Raw genomic sequence first — 18,059 nt, 5'->3', positions numbered from 1 at the left:
TCCCCCCCCCCCTTGTTTATGCCCCTCCCCATCCTCTTCCTTTTCTCCTCCTCCTGTTTTCGTCTTCGTCTTGGTTTCATACTTAGTAGTAGTACGAAGTATTCTTCTTCGTCCTCTTCCTCCTCCTCCCCCTCCTCATGATCATCATCATCATCTTGTGTTCTCATTGCCCTCCTCCACCTCTTTCATTTCCTCACCTCCTCCATCTCTTCCACCTTTTCCTCTCCTCCACATATCATCATCATCATCATCATCATCATCATCATCGCCCTCCTCCTCTTTCATCTCCTCACCTCCTGCACCTCCTCCATCTTCTCGTCTTCGTCATTCTCTTTCACTTCCTCACGCCCTCCACCTCCTCCACACGGTCTGTCTGTGGTTCTAATCCCCCGTTCGTACCCCACACGGTCATCTCGCCCAATCTCGCCAGCCTTGCATTCCAACACATTTTTGCCTCTATGTGGATCGATAGCATTCCCTTGTACCTGCAGACTCGCCCTTCCCCTCCTCCGATACCCCCCAGTTCCCTCTTCCTCTCCTCTATCACCTACAAATCTCTCTTCCTCTTCTCCTTTTCCTCCTAATCCCTTTTCTTCTCCTCTTTTACCTCCAAATCCACTCTTCCTTTCCTTTTTCACCTCCAAATCCCTCTCCCTCTTCTGTGATCTATAAATCCTTCCAATATCGCCAAACTCTGCTTAAAAAATGTCCAAAAGGATATTAACCAACCATAACCAGAAATAAATCGCTTAGGAAGAGGTGTTAGGGAGCTTCCTTAGCCAACGAGAATACGAGCCTGAGTCCTAGCAGCCTGAGAGTGAGTCTCAACTGCCTGAGAGTGAGTCCTAGCAGCCTGAGTCCTAGCAGCCTGAGAGTGAGTCTCAACTGCCTGAGAGTGAGTCCTAGCAGCTGAGTCCTAGCAGCCTGAGTCTTAGCAGTCTGAGAGTGAGTCTCACCTGCCTGAGAGTGAGTCCTAGCAGCCTGAAAATTAGTCCTAGTAGCCTGAGAGTGAGTCCTAGCAGCCTGAGAGTGAGTCCTAGCAGCCTGAGAGTGAGTCCTAGCAGCCTGAGAGTGAGTCCTAGCAGCCTGAGAGTGAGTCCTAGCAGCCTAAGAGTGAGTCATAGCAGCCTGAGAGTGAGTCCTAGCAGCCTGAAAATTAGTCCTAGTAGCCTGAGAGTGAGTCCTAGCAGCCTGAGAGTGAGTCCTAGCAGCCTGAGAGTGAGTCCTAGCAGCCTGAGAGTGAGTCCTAGCAGCCTGAGAGTGTCGATACGGCGATACACACATGATATACTGAAATAAAGTCAATGATATTAGCACAGTTTTGTGAATATTAATTACAGAACCAATTATTTCCACACGCAAAACAATAAATTTTCGAGAATGGTTTTAATGGCATGGAGGTAAATCCGTCCATTATATTATTTCAGTTATATTTCCCGCCACAATATACCCGTGGGAATATTTAAGCCCCCCGCCAGTATAGGAACAAATTATTAATACTTTACCACACTGCCGCAGGTCTTGGAGATGTCCTATTCAAATGGGTCTTTCACAGGTTGATTAGGATAGTTTAGGGTGGAGGTGTTGGTCTGATAGGATCTAAGACTTCCAGCATTAGGTCTAGTGGCAATCCCAGGTGGTTAAAACCATAGGGGGTCAAGCTAAAATCACAGGGGGACAGGTTAAAATCGCAGAGGGTCAGGTTAGGTTAGGTTGGCGGGAAGGTCGGTAAAGAAGCTGCAGCGTGCGTCAAGCCAGCTACCTTAAATACCCTGAAATAGGTAAAATTTGCTCATCGTATACATATTTTGTAGTCTAAAATCATGAAGCAGTAGGTTTTTTTTTTTTTTTTTCAAGAATACTCCCCCAGTATCCCTGCTTGTCATACAAGGCGACTAAAAGGGTTGGCGGAGGGTTAGTGTCCCTCCCAGGAAAACAACTAACGTAAAAGTCGAACAAGAAGCCTAGGACAAGGACTGACCAAGAGATGACGATCCAGGACCGGACAAAGGACATGGTAATTGCAACATGGAATGTAAGAGGTGCGAATGATGAGGTGCAAGAGAGAGAGATTGTCCAGGTGCTTGAGGGCGCGAAAGTTGATGTATGTAGAGTAACTGAAACTAAATGGAAAGGTGAGAGTGTGAGAGAATGGGAGTATGGATGGAGTATATGTGCAGGAGTAGATGAGAATGAGAGGGCAAAAGAAGGAGTATGTATAGTTGTGAGTAAAAGATGGAAGAAGAACATAAGAGAGTATAGATCAGTTGGGTCAAGGATTGTGTGGGTAAGAATGAAAGTTGGAATACAAATGTGGGTGATTGTGTGTGTGTATGCACCAATGCCAGATCTGCAAGCAGAGTGAGAGAAGAGTTCTGGACAAATGTGGAAGTGTGCATGGAAAAGTTTGGAAGGAATGAGAGAGTGTTTTTGATCGGTGATATGAATGGTAAAGTAGGGAATGTGAAGGTGGATGGGATAGTTGGTGAGTGGGGTGTGCCTGCTGAGATATATGAGAATGGCAGTGCGTTAGTGGACATTTGTGCTGGGAGGGGGTTAGTGATAGCCAATACCCTCTTCAGGCATATAATGATCCACAGGTATACATGGCAAGTGATGATAAGGGTGGGTGGTGAACTGAATGAAAGGAAGGCAATGATTGATTATGTGTGTGTGGATGAAAGGATGCGAAGGTGTGTAATGGCAAGAGCTTATAGAGGTTGGGGGAGTGGACTTTCTGACCACTACTTGCTGGTGGCCAGAATCAAGATCCAAATAAGATGGAGAAATAGAAGAAGGGAAGGACGGGAAGAAGGAGTATTTGCAAGGACAGTGGAAAGGTTACAAGAGGATGAGAAAAAGGAAGAATATAAGAGAGAAGTGGAGGAACGATTGGCCAAATATGAATTCGAGCAGATGGGGGACGTGGAAGGTGTGACCAGGATATTCACTGAAGAAATATGTGCAGCATGTGATGTGGTGTGTGGGATGAAGAGAAGACAGAGGGGGGTGCAAAGAACAGCGTTGTGGAATCAAGAGGTGAGACAGGCTGTGGCACAAAAGAAGAAAGCATACAATGAATGGATGAGAAATAGGGGCGTGGAAGAAGTAGAGAGGTGGAAGAGAGGGTTATATGTAGAAAGGAAGAGAGAGGTGAAAAGATTAGTAAGAGAGAGTAAGAAGAGAGTGGATGAGGAATTTGGAAGGAATTTGAGTGTAAAGTGGAGGGACTGTAAGAAAATGTTCTGGAAAGAGGTGAAGAGAGTAAGACAGGGTGGAAGTGAAGTTAACAGGGGAGTGAAAGATAAAAATGGTAGATTACTAGTGTTGGGAGAAAAAGTGAGCAGATGGAGAGAACACTTTAAGGAATTGTTGAACATGGAGGATGGAAGTAATGCAAGTATAAGTGGCTGGGGAATGGCTGGGAGAAAGAGGGAGGTGAGAAGACAGGAAGAAATCAGTAGGATAGAAATTGTGGAAGCAATGAAGAAAGTTAAATTGGAGAAAGCCCCAGGAATTGATGGAGTGTGTGGTGAAATGCTGAAGTATGGGGGAGAGATAGTAGTAGAATGGATGTGGAAGATGTGCAGATTGGCCTGGGAGGAAGGTAGAATCCCGGAGGATTGGAAGTCAGATATAATTATCCCCTTGTACAAAAGAAAAAGGGAAAAAGAAGCATGTGGTAATCATAGGGGCATCTGTCTTCTTAGTATAATAGGAAAAGTGTATGGTAGGATACTTATTGACAGAGTTAGAGAAAGAACAGAAAAATTAGTTGGAGAAGAACAGGGAGGCTTTAGGAAGGGAAGAGGTTGTGTAGATCAGATATTCATGCTTAGATCTTTAGTGGAAAAGTTTCCAGAGAAAGGAGAGAAGTTGTATGTGGCTTGCATGGATTTAGAGAAAGCATATGACGGGGTGGATAGACAAGGATTGTGGAAAGTATTAACCCGCAGCGTCCCGTCAACGTACTTCCACATCCTCACTTATGTCACTGCCAATCCCATTGACGTACTTCAACGTCCTGCAATTGCAAGGTTCATAATTTCCACAATTTTCAAAATTCGCGCGAGTTTTTCGATTCGCCCACGTACCCAAGCCTCCCCTACCTGCCGCCAGGCAGGCAGCATCCTAGACCCCGCGTGACCCGCGCTCACCCTTTTCTCAGTCACTCACCTGCTAGCAGTGACCCAGGTCAGACATGGCACGGAAAGGTCTCTCAGACGAGGAAATTGCATCCGCCCTGGAAGCCTTCACTGGAGATAGTGATTCTCCACTTGACGATGATGTGGTGGATCGCGATTACGTCCAGCCAGAGGAAGAAATAAATAGCAGTGATGAAGAGGTCCCTTTGCCCCGGAAAACGAGGTATGTGACATACCGTAAGGCAAGGGAAGGCCAGCCTGCTCCCCAACCACGTGCACGGCTATCTCTCCATCACGATTCTGATGAGGACGAGGATGAGGACGATGAGGATGATGGCGGCTTAGGACGTGATATCACCTCTTGGTTGGGAAAAGAAAAAATATCACCCCGAGGATCAGAAGGTGGGGCGAGAAGACATATAAGGTATGGTGAAAGTCTTTTGTCTGGGGAAGTGGAAAGTGGTGTGGTGGGATTGCTGGGTGAAAGGGAAAGTGGTGTGGTGGCAGCGCGGGGTGAAAGGGAAAGTGGTGTGGGGGTAGTGCGGGGTGAAGGGGCAAGTGGTGTGAGGGAGGCAGCACGAGCACGTGGTGCACATAGGCCTAGGGGAGAGGAGGTGGAGCCACTCCCCAGCACGTCTTTCGCCCCACAATAATCCCAAACTTCCTCCCCACAGCCCCAGGATGTGGGGAAAGGAAGGAAAGGGAAGGGAAAGGGTAAAGGAAAAGGGAGAGGGAAGAGAAGTGCGAGTGATGAGAGGCGCCGCTTTCCACCTCCCCAACCTCCCCCACCACCCTCACCTCCCCACCCTGACGAAGGGGACGATGGGGACGTGGCTGGAGACGGTGGTGTCTCGTGGAACTGGGAAGATGGGAGTAATTTTACTCCCATCATTCACCCTTTCACTGAGGAGTGGCGGTCTGGTTGCACGGCTCCAGGTGTGCATGCGGATTCGTCTAGGGTGGATTTTTTCCACTTGTTCTTTGGGGAGGCGTTTGTGGGGCACATAGTTGAACAGACTAATATATTTTCACGAACACAGCACCGTGAAAGTGAACATTTGGGAACCACGAGCAGGCATTCCCAACAATATGACTCTCCCATTACAATTTCAGAGATGTTCTTATTTTTTGCCCTGGTTCTCTTAATGGGTGTGGTAAGGAAAAACCAAATTCCTACCTACTGGACAACTGACCCAATGATCCTCACACCTTTCTTTGGAAAGGTGATGAGTCGTAACAGATTTCAGTATATTCTCGGCCGCCTCCACTTTTTTGATGCAGAAGATCCAGCCAATGCAAATAACACAGATAAAATGAGGAGAATTAGGCTGGTATTTGATCATTTACGGGAAATGTTCCGCTCCTCATTTTATCCCTACAGAGACCTCGTCATAGACGAGAGTCTTGTGTTGTGGAGAGGCAATATTTCCTTTAGGCAGTACATACCCAGCAAGAGACACCGTTTTGGGTTCAAGATCTTTGTTATGTGTGACTGTAAGACTGGTTATGTGCAAGACATAGTCTTGTACACGGGCGCACAGACAGATATAACAGAAGATTGGAGTATAGGACTCTCTGGGGCCGTGGTGAAGACAATGATAGAGGAGTACCTTCATCGTGGTCATGTGTTGTACCTGGACAACTGGTACACTAGCCCTCTTCTCACTAGGTTCCTCCACCAGCACGACAACGGAGTCTGTGGTACAGTCAAGAGAAACCGTCGCCATATGGTCAAGATGGGGAGGAAACTTGACAAGAACGAGGTGGTTTTCTTCCAGGCCAATAACATCCTTGCCACCCTGTGGAACCACAACAGGGAAGTTTGCCTCCTATCAACTGTTCACAGCCCCCTGATGCACCGCACAGACTCCGTGGATCACCGTAGCGAGAGGAGGCGCAAAGTATGGAAACCCGAGTCTGTACTGGACTATAATCTGAACATGAGGCAAGTGGATCAGTCAGACTCGATGATTTCAAGTGTTGACTGTGCCAGGACCACGATGAAGTGGTACAAGAAACTCTTTTTCCACTTGCTCGACATCACAGTCCTGAATGCCCACTACCTGCACGCCATGACCACCGGAGTATCCAAGACCTTTGAAGGGTTTGTGAGGGAGCTGGCATGTGAAATAATCGCCAAGCATGCCCAGGACAGACCCACACACCGCACCCGCACCTCCATGGCCGCCCAGACTCCCCTGCGTCTTGCAGGACGCCACTATCCTAGCACAATCCCTTCCGACCCAAACCATCGTAAACCCCAGCGCCACTGCCATGTATGTAATCACTCGACAGTTAGACCATCCACTCAGAGACAAGACACAAGGTACGAGTGTGTCGAGTGCAATGTTGCGTTGTACCTTTAGCCTTGTTTCAAAGAGTACCATAATTTCCTACACTACTGAAACTGTGTGAGATGGCGATATGACGCTCATTATAATGGTAAGGCCAGTCAGTAGGTGCTAAGTCAAATATAAAGTTGAAACGGGTGTAATGTTTTCAGGAAAGTAATGTATAAGTTGAGAATTAGTGTAAGTTGAAAGAAGTGATATCAAAACTACACCCACTGTGTAAATCTGCGAAAAAATGACGCTCAGTATAACACTCGGGTCAGTAAATATGTGATAGCAAGAATATAAAGTGGAAACGGGTTAATGTTAGCATGAATAAAACGTATAAGTTGAACAATAGTGTAAGTTGTAATAATTGATGTCACGAGTACTCGTACACCCACATTCTGGTCAGTAAGTATGTGATAGGAATTATATAAAGTGGAATTTGTTGTAATGTTAGTAGTAAGGTATTTTATAAGGTGAATACTATACCTCATACCAATTAATCTGGCCAGGCATGTATGGCAACACTGTTCCTGCCGAGATTCTGATTGGCTGGAGGTGTTTGTTCGGTTTCGTTGTTGCTTAAACCGATACCTTGTTTATTATCAGATGTGATACCGAGTTTGTCGACAATACTATCGTCAAAAGCAATAAGAAATCCGTTATACTGTACAGTATACTTACCAACAACGAAGTGTTCGTAGGAAGGTAGAGATACTGAGTCGACAAAGTATTATAACAGTCAAAGTCAAGGTCAGCATTCGAACAATTCCTTTAAATCTCTGACACTCCGTAATATAACAGAAAATTAAGGAAACCTGCTTAATCTAAGCGTTGGTATAACACACATTTACATTTCAAGATCAGTCTGCACCCTTAAATCGTGCCACAACTCTGGATAATAAAAAATTCTAATGAAAAGACGAGTTCTGCAGGGAGAGAGGTTTGAAAATATCGCGAGAAATCAAAGTAGGCTAAAGGAAAACTATTTCAAATATATCTTCTATTATCACAGTATGGACTGATCTTAAAATTTAAATGTGTTATACCAACGCTTAGATTAAGCAGGTTTCCTTAATTTTCTGTTATATTACGGAGTGTCAGAGATTTATAGAATCGTTCGAACGCTGACCTTGACTTGGACTGTTATAATACTTTGTTGACTCAATATCTCTACCTTCCTACGAACACTTCGTTGTTGATAAGTATATAACGGATTTCTTATTGCTTTTGACGATTGTACTGTCGACAAGCTCAGTATCACATCTGATAATAAACAAGGTATCGGTTTAAGCAACAACGAAATCGAACAAACACCTCCAGCCAATCAGAATCTCGGCAGGAACAGTGTTGCCATACATGCCTGGCCAGATTAATTGGTATGAGGTATAGTGTAAGATGAAACAAATGATATCGCGATAACATTCCCTGTGTAAGTACGCGCTAATATGACGCTCAATTGAATCGTAAGGTCTGAAATTATGTGATATCAATTATATCAAGTGTAAACATGTGCAATGTTAGTGGAGAATTATTATATAAGTACAAAAATAGGTTGTAAGTTGAAATAGTAGTCATAGCGACTTCACCGTGTGTGTTATTATGCACTATTATTACGCTAAATATTTACATAAGGCCTGAAATTATCTCAAAACAGTTCTATAAAGTTGAAAAGTGTATAATGTTATTAGGAAAGTATTATCTAAGTAGAAAAAACACAATATGAGTTGAAACAACAGTCACAGCGAGTTCACTCACTACGTAAATAAGCGCTAACATTACGCTAAATGTTATTGAAAGGCCTGTGAATACGTAAAAACAGTTCAATAAAATGTAAACTGGTATAATGTTATTGTAGAAGTATTATGTAAGTAAAAAAAATGATATGTATCATGATTTTCGAATGTTAGCGATTCATTGTGACCAGTCTGCCCGATTTTGCTCGTTTCGCACGATGGTACAATGCTTATTTCTGCTCTATTTTTGTATAAAATCCAATTTACTCTTTTATCACATGTTTTTGTTTGTAATAAATACATAATTATCTACTTACTTTCATTGGTTTCCCAGACTTATAATACCATAGAAAACGTTAGAGGCTCAGACCACCTACAGAGAACACGATGCCAGGTGTGACCAAGGCATACCTGTTTAGGGCAATTATGGACCCTGTGGAACAATTTCTTTGTGACTGACCATTGTTTCTGATCAAAAGCAAAAGTTTTAGCAAAAAAAATTTGGGTCCAAAAATGGTCGGGATTGGGGGGTACCATTGGTGAGAAAGTGGTCGGGACGGGGCGGGTTAAGAATATATGGAGTAGATGGGAAGTTGTTGAATGCTGTGAAGAATATGTATGATGGTGCTAAGGCTGCAGTGCGTGTGAATGGTGAACTGAGTGAATTTTTCTCTTTGAAGGTTGGGTTGAAACAGGGATGTGTCATGTCTCCATGGTTGTTCAGTCTGTACATGGATGGGGTAATAAAAGAGGTACAAGGTAGGGTAATGGATGTTGGAGTGGCCCTGGTGAGAGAGGGTAGTGTTTGGAAACTCCTTGTACTGTTGTTTGCAGATGATACTGTGCTGTTGAGCAAAGACGAAGGGGAGCTGCATGGCTTGGTGGATGAGTTTGAGAGAATGCGTAAAAAACGGAATCTAAAGGCGAATGTAGGGAAGAGTAAAGTGATGGTCTTTGAGAGAGGTGAAGGCAGTGAATGTACAGTGAGGCTGGATGGTGAGGAATTGGAAAATGTGAGTACATTTAAGTACTTGGGTAGTGTGATGAGTAAGGATGGAGGTTTGGAGGGTGACGTGCTTGAAAGGGTACAGCAGGGAAGAAAGGTTGCTGGTTCCTTGAAAGCAGTGATAAAAAACAGGGAAGTGAGCATGGAAGTGAGAAAGTTACTACATGACAGTATTGTGATACCATCTCTAACGTATGGAAGAGAAACTTGGACGTTGTTGGAAGGACACGAGTCAAGAGTGAGAGCAGTGGAAATGAGTTATTTAAGAGGAGCCTGTGGAGTCACATGGAGAGACAGGCTGACAAATGAGGATATAAAGGAGCATTGTGGTGTGGATGTGGATGTGGTAGGAAGCGTTAGGAGGATTGCACTGAGGTGGTTTGGCCATGTGGAGAGGATGGAGGGTGAAAGACTGACGAAGAGAGTGTATGTGAGTGAGGTGGAGGGGGGGAGAGAGAGGGGGAGGCCGAGGATGAGATGGAGGGATTGGGTAGAGAAGTATATGAGAGAAAGGGGGGGGGGGTGAGTTGGGAGCAGGGCAGTGAAATGGTGGGGGACAGGGCGACTTGGAGGCGATTTGTTTGTGGCCACCCCGAACGGGATTGAGGCGTCTGGCAATAGATAGATAGATAGATAGACTCTCCTTAAGAGCGTGACAATGTATGAAAGTAGGTGGAATTTCCGCACCCGTGTGGTCAAATTTTATCGACAAAACTACGAAGAATCCAGGAACAATCCAAAGCCAGACAATTCAGCCTAACCGAGAGTGAGTTTGGCCATGTGGAGAGGATGGAGAGCGAGAGACTAACGAGGAGAGTGTATGTGAGTGAGATGAAAGGGGGGAGAGGGAAGGGGAGGCCGAGGATGAGATGGAGCAATTGAGTGGAGAGGTTTATTAGAGAGGGGGGTGTGAGCTGGTGGGATGGGCAGCGAAATGGCGAGGGACAGGGAGACATGGAGACGATTTGTCAGTAGCCACCCCTTACGGGACTGAGGTGTCTCGCAGTAAATACAGTCAAAGGAGCCTGAGAGAGTTCACACCAATGACCATCTCACTACAGTAATATCTGTGTGTGTGTGTGTGTGTGTGTGTGTGTGTGTGTGTGTGTGTTAATAACATTTTTTACCTAACTTATTTTAAAAAGAAATATGTGCTGTCTAAAAATTTTCTAATTTGACTAGTAACCAAGGAGACTCATTCCTGCCACAAAAGCAAGGCTCATCAAAGTTCATGCAAGTGCCACTTCATATTCAAGGGATTGATTTCTCGTCGGTTTAGGAAGCTCCCAAGCACCTCTTCCTTGCGATTTATTTTTGGTTATTTCTGATTAATATCCTTTTGCACGATATTCCTGTAGAGTATGAAGATATTGGAAGGATTTATGTAACACAGAAGAGGGCAGTAAGGCGTAATAAACAAAATAGGTCAGTTAAGGAAAGGTGTTAGGGAGTTTCCTCAGTCGAGAATAATACTGCCCGAAGTAAAGGAAGCTCCCTAACACCACTTCCTTACCGATTTATTTTTTGGATATGACTGGTTAATACCCTTTTGTACGTTATTTATGCAGGGTATGGTAATGCTGGGAAGAGGTGTACATCACAGGAGAGGACGGTAAAGTGAAATAAGCAAAATAAATCGTTTAGGAAAAGGTGTTAGGGAGCTTCCTCAACCGACGAGAAAACTGGCCTAAGTTCCAGTGTCGGGGAGTATCTTAACAGCTGTATATGACTGACTTAGGCTGAAATTTTATGGGTAGAGAGTTTCATTTAAATTCGTTCACTAATAAAGGAATTTTGTCATAGCAGCCTGAGAGTGAGTCCTAGCAGCCTGAGAGTGAGTCCTAGCAGCCTGAGATTAAGTCCTAGCAGCCTGAGAGTGAGTCCTAGCAGCCAGAGAGTGAGTCCTAGCAGCCTGAGAGTGAGTCCTAGCAGCTTGAGAGTGAGTCCTAGCAGCCTGAGAGTAAGTCCTAGCAGCCTGAGAGTGAGTCCTAGCAGCCAGAGAGTGAGTCCTAGCAGCCTGAGAGTGAGTCTTAGCAGCCTGAGAGTGAGTCCTAGCAGCCAGAGAGTGAGTCCTAGCTGGCTGAGTGTGAGTCATGGCAGCCTGAGAGTGAGTCCTAGCAGTCACCCTGTAATATAAGAGAGAGAGAGAGAGAGAGAGAGAGAGAGAGAGAGGTCCACGGTCAGAAAGTGCTCAAATCGAATTCCGTCGTTCGCAGGTAAAAATAATTCCAAGGTCGGCGAGGCTGGGAGAATCTTCACCTATTGAGGAGGACGATTTTAGTCCATTTGGCGCGAATTATCAAGTGGCGAAGGTTCTCCAGTTCGGGGGAAGAGGTCACTATACCCCTTTCACCCTAACCTGGCCTAAAATTACCCTCCCTCCATCTTGAATGCTGAGCTGTACTGATAGATTGAAGCTGGAATATGCTGCTAGTCACGAAGAAGTGCTTTGGAAAGGACGTAGAGCCACTGTACGGTGTTACGCTGCCACTGAGCTACGTGAAATAAGCTGCAAAAGGACGAATATCTGGATCAAGTGAAGGTGAAAGGAGTATAGTAAAATGCAGTGTTCGTGTTTTGGCTGGCGATAGAGTAATTGCTTTTTTTTTTTTTCAGGAACACCTGTTGATAATACTAATGATCTCTCTCTCTCTCTCTCTCTCTCTCTCTCAAGCTAGTTTTCTCTTGGGATCTCTCTTAGCATACCTTCCCCATAAAGGAGCACACACACACACACACACACACACACACACACACACACACACACACACACACACACACACACACACACACACACACACACAAGAGGGACGCCTTCATGTGGTGGCACCGAAATAGCTGGGTGGTTTAACTGCCCGGTTAAACAAAAGTTCCTCATCTCTCTCCCTACCCGCTGAAAGGAAGATCATGGACTGCAGGAGAGAGTTTCAGTGTGTAGTCAAACCGGTTAACATTTCCGATGTAAATGAACCTGCGGCTGAAAAAGAATAAGAAAAACTGAGCAGTGAATATGTCTTGTAAAATCATCTTTTCTTCTACTAGAGCAAGTGAACGACTTTGTTATTTTTTCTAAATTCCTGCAGGACGAGAGATTTCTCTATGGACTATTTTACACACACACACACACACACACACACACACACACTATATATATATATATATATATATATATATATATATATATATATATATATATATATATATATATATATATAGATATATATATATGCAAGAAAGATGGAATCAAAGACCAGGAGCCCGCAAACTTCTCCCTCCAAGAAAAAAAAAAAAAACAATACAATGAGAGCCAAATTCAAGATCCGTTCATTTCGAGATGCCTGGACACACTGCGTTTGAAAGACTGGAGATTATAGGAAGTAGGAAATACAGACAAATGGAAACAGTTCCAGAGTTGACCTGTTTCAGAAATGAACGACTGGGAGTAACGGTTAGCTCTTGCATTAGAGAATTGGACAGAAAAGGGATGAGAGTTTGCTGCTAGACGGGTGCTACGCACCCGTCGTGGAGGTTGAGGGATGCAAGGAGACAGTTCAGAGGAGCAGTGACCATTGAATTAGCTATAGAAAAGAGATAAAGATGCAACAGTGCGATGAAGAGACAAAGGCTGAAAGAAGCCAGTAAGAGGAGGAGAGTTGATGAGATGAATAGGCTTTGACTCCACCCTACTGAGAAGAGCTGTATGTGGGGAGCCTCGCCACACATGAGAGTTGCACTCTAAACAGGGGCGAATAAAACCCGTATATAAAGTCAACAACTGTGCAGGGGTAAAGAAGGTACGGAGTCGGCTTAGCACACCTAATCTCTTGGAAGCAGATTTTACAAGAGATGCAATATGATCTTTCCAAGAGAAGTCCCGAGTGAATGAAACCCCAAGCATGTTCAAGGATGATGCGGGATTGAGCTGGATATTATTACACATTAGTGGGTACTCCTGTGGAAGATTGTGTTGGGTTGTTAGGTGTAAAAACTGAGTTTTTGAGGCATTAAAAATGACAAGATTATTTTTACCCCAGTCAGAGATACGAGCCGAGTCATACATTAGGTGTGCCATAGTCTCATCCCTTGTATGTTGAAGTAACTGCTAAGATGGACGTTGCAGGAACCGAATGGAAAGGTGATGGGTGGAATCACCAGCATACGAGTGGATAGGGTTAGATGTACAGCTTAGAAGGTCACTGATGAATAAAAGGAAGAAAGCTGGTGATAGGACAGAGCCCTGAGGAACACCACTGTTGATAGATTTAGGAGAAGAATGATGGCCGTCTACAACAGCAGCTATAGAACGACCAGAAAGGAACCTATAGATGAAGGCAGAGCTAGAAGGATAGAAACTGTAAGAGGGTAGTTTGGAATTTAAAGATTTATGCCAGATTTCATCGAAAGCCTTTGAGATGTCAAGTGCAATGGCAAAGCTTTCTCCAAAGTCCCAAAATGAGGATGACCAGGAGTCTGAAAGGTAGGTGGGAAGATTGCCAGTGGAGCGCCCCTGACAGAACCCATACTGACGATCAGATAGAAGGTTGTGGTAGGAAAGATGCTTTAAATTTTTTTTGTTAAGAATTGACTCGAAAACTCTTGAGGTACAGGATGTTAAAGCAATTGGACGATAGTTAGAGGGTTGGGAATTATCACCCTTCTTTGGGACTGGCCGAATGAGAGCAAACTTCCAGTAAGAAGGAATGGTACAAGTTGATAGACAAAGGTGAAAGAGTTTACCTAGGCAGGGTGTAAGCACAGAAGCACAGTTCTTGAGGACAACAGAAGGGACTCCATCAGGCCCATATGCCTTGTTAGTATTGAAGCCAGTGATGGCAGAAAATACATCAGCTGAAGAAATTTTAATGTCAGCCATGATGAAGCCTGAGGGGGGAAGTGATGGAGGAACAGCACCGGAATCATTAAGGTGGAATTCGAGGAGAAAGTCTGAGCGAAGAGATCTGCTTTATCAGCAGAAGAAATAGCTACAGAGCCATCAGAATAGAAAAGAAGAGGGAAGGATGGTGAGGTAAAGTTGTTAGATAGATTTTTGGCAAGGTGCCAGAAGGAGCGGGAAGAATTCAAGTTGGAGAGTTGAGAGCATTTAGTATGGATGAAATTATTTTTAGCAGAGCGAAGAATAGCTTGAGCACAATTCCGGGCAGAAACATAAACAAGATGTGATTCATGCGTGGGTTCTCTCTGGTACCTTTTATAGGCCCTCTCCTTGTGGTGGACAGCATTAGAACAAGAGTGATTAAACCAAGGCTTTCTTGCTTTAGTCAAAGGATATGATAAGGGAATGTATGCTTCCATGCCCTAGAGAATAACCTCCATAATGCGCAAGGCACACTCAGATGGCTCCCAGTCATGGAAGCAATAATCAATGAAAATCAAAGAAGTACTGTCTGAGGCCCTCCCAATCTGTAGCTCCAAAGTTCCACAGATGACGTTTCTTTGGAGGGTCTGCAGGCCATACCGGAGCAATAGGACAGGTTCAGGTAATAAGGTTGTGATCAGGGGAGCCCAACAGAGAGGGAAGATTAACAGTGTAAGCAGAAGGATTAGTTGTAAGGAAGAGGTCAAGTATGTTGGAGCTCTCTCCAAGGCGATCAGGGATACGGGTAGGGTGCTGTACAAGTTACTCTAGGTCATTAAGGATAAAAAAGATGTAGGTTTGTTCACCAAGTGGATCAGTGAAACGAGAGGAGAGCCAAAGGTGGTGGTGAACATTGAAATCTCCTAGAATGGAGATTTCAGAGAAAGGAGAAATAGATAGAATGTGTTCCACCGTAGAAGTAAGACAGTCAAAGAATTTTTCGTAGTCAGTGGAATTAGGGGATTAGTAAACAGTGCAGATATATTTAGTCAGAGAATGACAAGAAAGCCGAAGCCAGAGAGTACAGAATTCAGAAGAATCAAGTTCAGGAACATGAGAGCAAGATAAGTCGTTACGTACATATAGACAACAGCCACCTTCGGCCTTGAAATGAGTATAGAAAAAGTAGAAGGAAACAGAAAAGGGTTTGCTATCAGTTGCCTAAGACAGCTGAGTCTCTGTCAAGAAGAGAAGGTGAGGTTTAGAGGAGGAGAGGTGGTGTTCAACATACAGAAAGTTAGAGGAAAGGACGCGAATGTTGCAGAAATGAAGAAGTGAGTCAGACAGTGGCTCCAGACATCTCTCTGAGTCGTCAGCGGGAGAGGGGGGGATGGTGGGGGAATTTGTGGTCCCCCCCTCCCTGCCTGGGAACTCCGAGGCATGATTTATTGCCTCCATTTTTTTTTTTTTTTTTTTGAAAAGGTAGTGTATGTGTACTGTGCATGTACTTTGGTGCTGACAGTTAGAGAAACTTGTACTGAAGAGCATGCTGGCCTACTCTCTGTGTTACTGAAGCACTGAAAAAATTCAGCAAAGGGGAATGGTCAGATACTAGCCCTGAGGGTTGATGAAACGGGAGTAGCTCTCCCTGTCATCAGCTTTTCATCCACCTTGGGAGTACTGCCCTGCTCGACTGGTGCTACAGTGTGTGTGTGTGTGTGTGTGTGTGTGTGTGTGTGTGTGTGTGTGTGTGTGTATATATATATATATATATATATATATATATATATATATAGAGAGAGAGAGAGAGAGAGAGAGAGAGAGAGAGAGAGAGAGAGCATCACCTGGTCTTGTTTGTTGCGTGAACGGCTCAGTCTGCTGGCATGGGAAGCGCAGGTAGTGTGACTGATTCTTGAAGTTAATTATCAGCCAAGTAGTATATACAGTATAACCTCCCGCCGTAAAAGGAGACATTACAAAACATGAACAGAGTCATGAGAGGTAGAAAATGAAGTAAGGTAGTTGTAGTACTAGTAGTAATAGTGGTAGTAATAGTAGTAGTAGTAGTAGTAGTAGTAGCAGTAGGAGAAGAACGAGGAGAAGGAGGAGGAGGAGGAGGAGCGAAGTTGTAGTAATAGTACTAGTAGTAGCAATAATGGTAGTAGTAGGCTTGGTAATAGTAGTAGTAATAGTGAAGTAATAATAATAGAACTAGTAGTGTAATAGTAGTAGTAGCAGCAGTGGTTGTAGTAGCAAGACCCCAGGTTCATCTAAACGTGAACCCAGTAAACAACAGACTTAAGTTGTCCTCTGCCAGCAGCTCACCATCCTCCTTTCAGTGGATAGGGAAGTTACTGATGGACGGTTGTGTATAACGAGTCAGTGGAGCCGCCAGGTCATATCAGTGCCACCACATGAAGGCGTCCCCCTCCAGCAATAGTAACAATGCCAAAGTCGTACATTACATACACGGGAACTGAGAGGTGTAATGTGTGGACTGCCCTGAATATCACTGACAGAAAGGCAAGTAACACAGAAGGGTACTATGGCTCCCTCACACCGCCCTTAGAGATTTATTTTTGGATATGGCTGCTTAATATCCTTTTGCACGTTATTTAAGCAGAGTATGTCGATATGAAAAGGATTAATGTTAACAACAGAGGGCAGTAAGGTGTAATGGTGCTGTGTGGTGTGGTGTGGGAGGGTGGTATGGTGTGTGGTGTGGTGTGGGAGGGTGGTATGGTGTGTGGTGTGGTGTGGGAGGGTGGTATGGTGTGTGGTGTGGTGTGAGAGGATAGTATGGTGTGTGGTGTGAGAGGGTAGTATGGTGTGTGGTGTGGTGTGAGAGGGTGGTATGGTGTGTGGTGTGGTGTGGGAGGGTGGTATGGTGTGTGGTGTGGTGTGAGAGGGTGGTATGGTGTGTGGTGTGGTGTGGGAGGGTGGTATGGTGTGTGGTGTGGTGTGGGAGGGTGGTATGGTGTGTGGTGTGGTGTGGGAGGGTGATATGGTGTGTGGTGTTGTGTGAGAGGATGGTATGGTGTGTGGTGTGGTGTGGGAGGGTGATATGGTGTGTGGTGTTGTGTGAGAGGATGGTATGGTGTGTGGTGTGAGAGGGTGGTACGGTGTGTGGTGTGGTGTGAGAGGGTGGTATGGTGTGTGGTGTGGTGTAAGAGGGTGGTTTGGTGTGCAGTGTGGTGTGAGAGGGTGGTATGGTGTGTAGTGTGGTGTGAGAGGGTGGTTTGGTGTGTGGCGGGGCGTGAGAGGGTGATATAGTATTTAGTGTGGTTTAAGAGAGTGGTATGGAGAGTAATTCTCCTCCCTTCCATCCGTCCATACCCTTCCTCCCTTCCAACCATCCAACCCTCTCCTTCCTTCCATCCTTCCACACCCCTCCTCCCTTCCATCCTTCCACACCCCTCCTCCCTTCCATCCTTCCATACCCCTCCTCCCTTCCATCCTTCCATACCCCTCCTCCCTTCCATCCTTGTATACCCCTCCTCCCTTCCATCTTTCTATACCCCTCCTCCCTTCCATCCTTGTATGCCCCTCCTCCCTTCCATCTTTCTATACCCCTCTTCCCCTCCATCCTTTTATATCCCTCCTCCCCTCCATCCTTCTATACCCCCCCACCCGACCATACATCCACCCCCCCTCTTCCTTCCATCCTTCCACACCCCTTCTCCCTTCCATCCTTCCACACCCCTTCTCCCTTCCATCCTTCCATACCCCTCCTCCCTTCCGTTCTCCGATCTGCATGTTGTCTCTATCAGTCTCCGATCCCATGTTCTTCCCATCCAGCCTAACCACTTTAAGCCCACCCAGGACTGTTATAGCATTATTGTCTCTTTATCTTTTTTTTTTTTAAATACCATTTTTCATTTTGGGGATATTGCTTTCTCTCTCTCTCTCTCTCTCTCTCTCTCTCTCTCTCTCTCTCTCTCTCTCTCTCTCTCTCTCTCTCTCTCCATTAACCAGCCATAAGTCAGTCCATCCATCGATCTATCTACCTCTTTACCTTTA

At 45.0% G+C, this 18,059-nt stretch overlaps 1 protein-coding gene across 1 annotated transcript in view; it reads left to right on the top strand.

Moving 5' to 3' along the window:
• LOC145407484 (zwei Ig domain protein zig-8-like) overlaps window positions 1–18,059 on the top strand; it is a 137,394-nt gene that overhangs the window by 50,665 nt on the left and 68,670 nt on the right. The window lies entirely within an intron of this gene.

Source organism: Coenobita brevimanus, chromosome 73, assembly GCF_032717465.1.
Source record: "Coenobita brevimanus isolate Jiangsu-jjx chromosome 73, ASM3271746v2, whole genome shotgun sequence".
NCBI lineage: Eukaryota > Metazoa > Arthropoda > Malacostraca > Decapoda > Coenobitidae > Coenobita > Coenobita brevimanus.
Note: the sequence above shows the minus strand (reverse complement) of the source record. Positions and strands in the feature narration are given on the sequence as shown.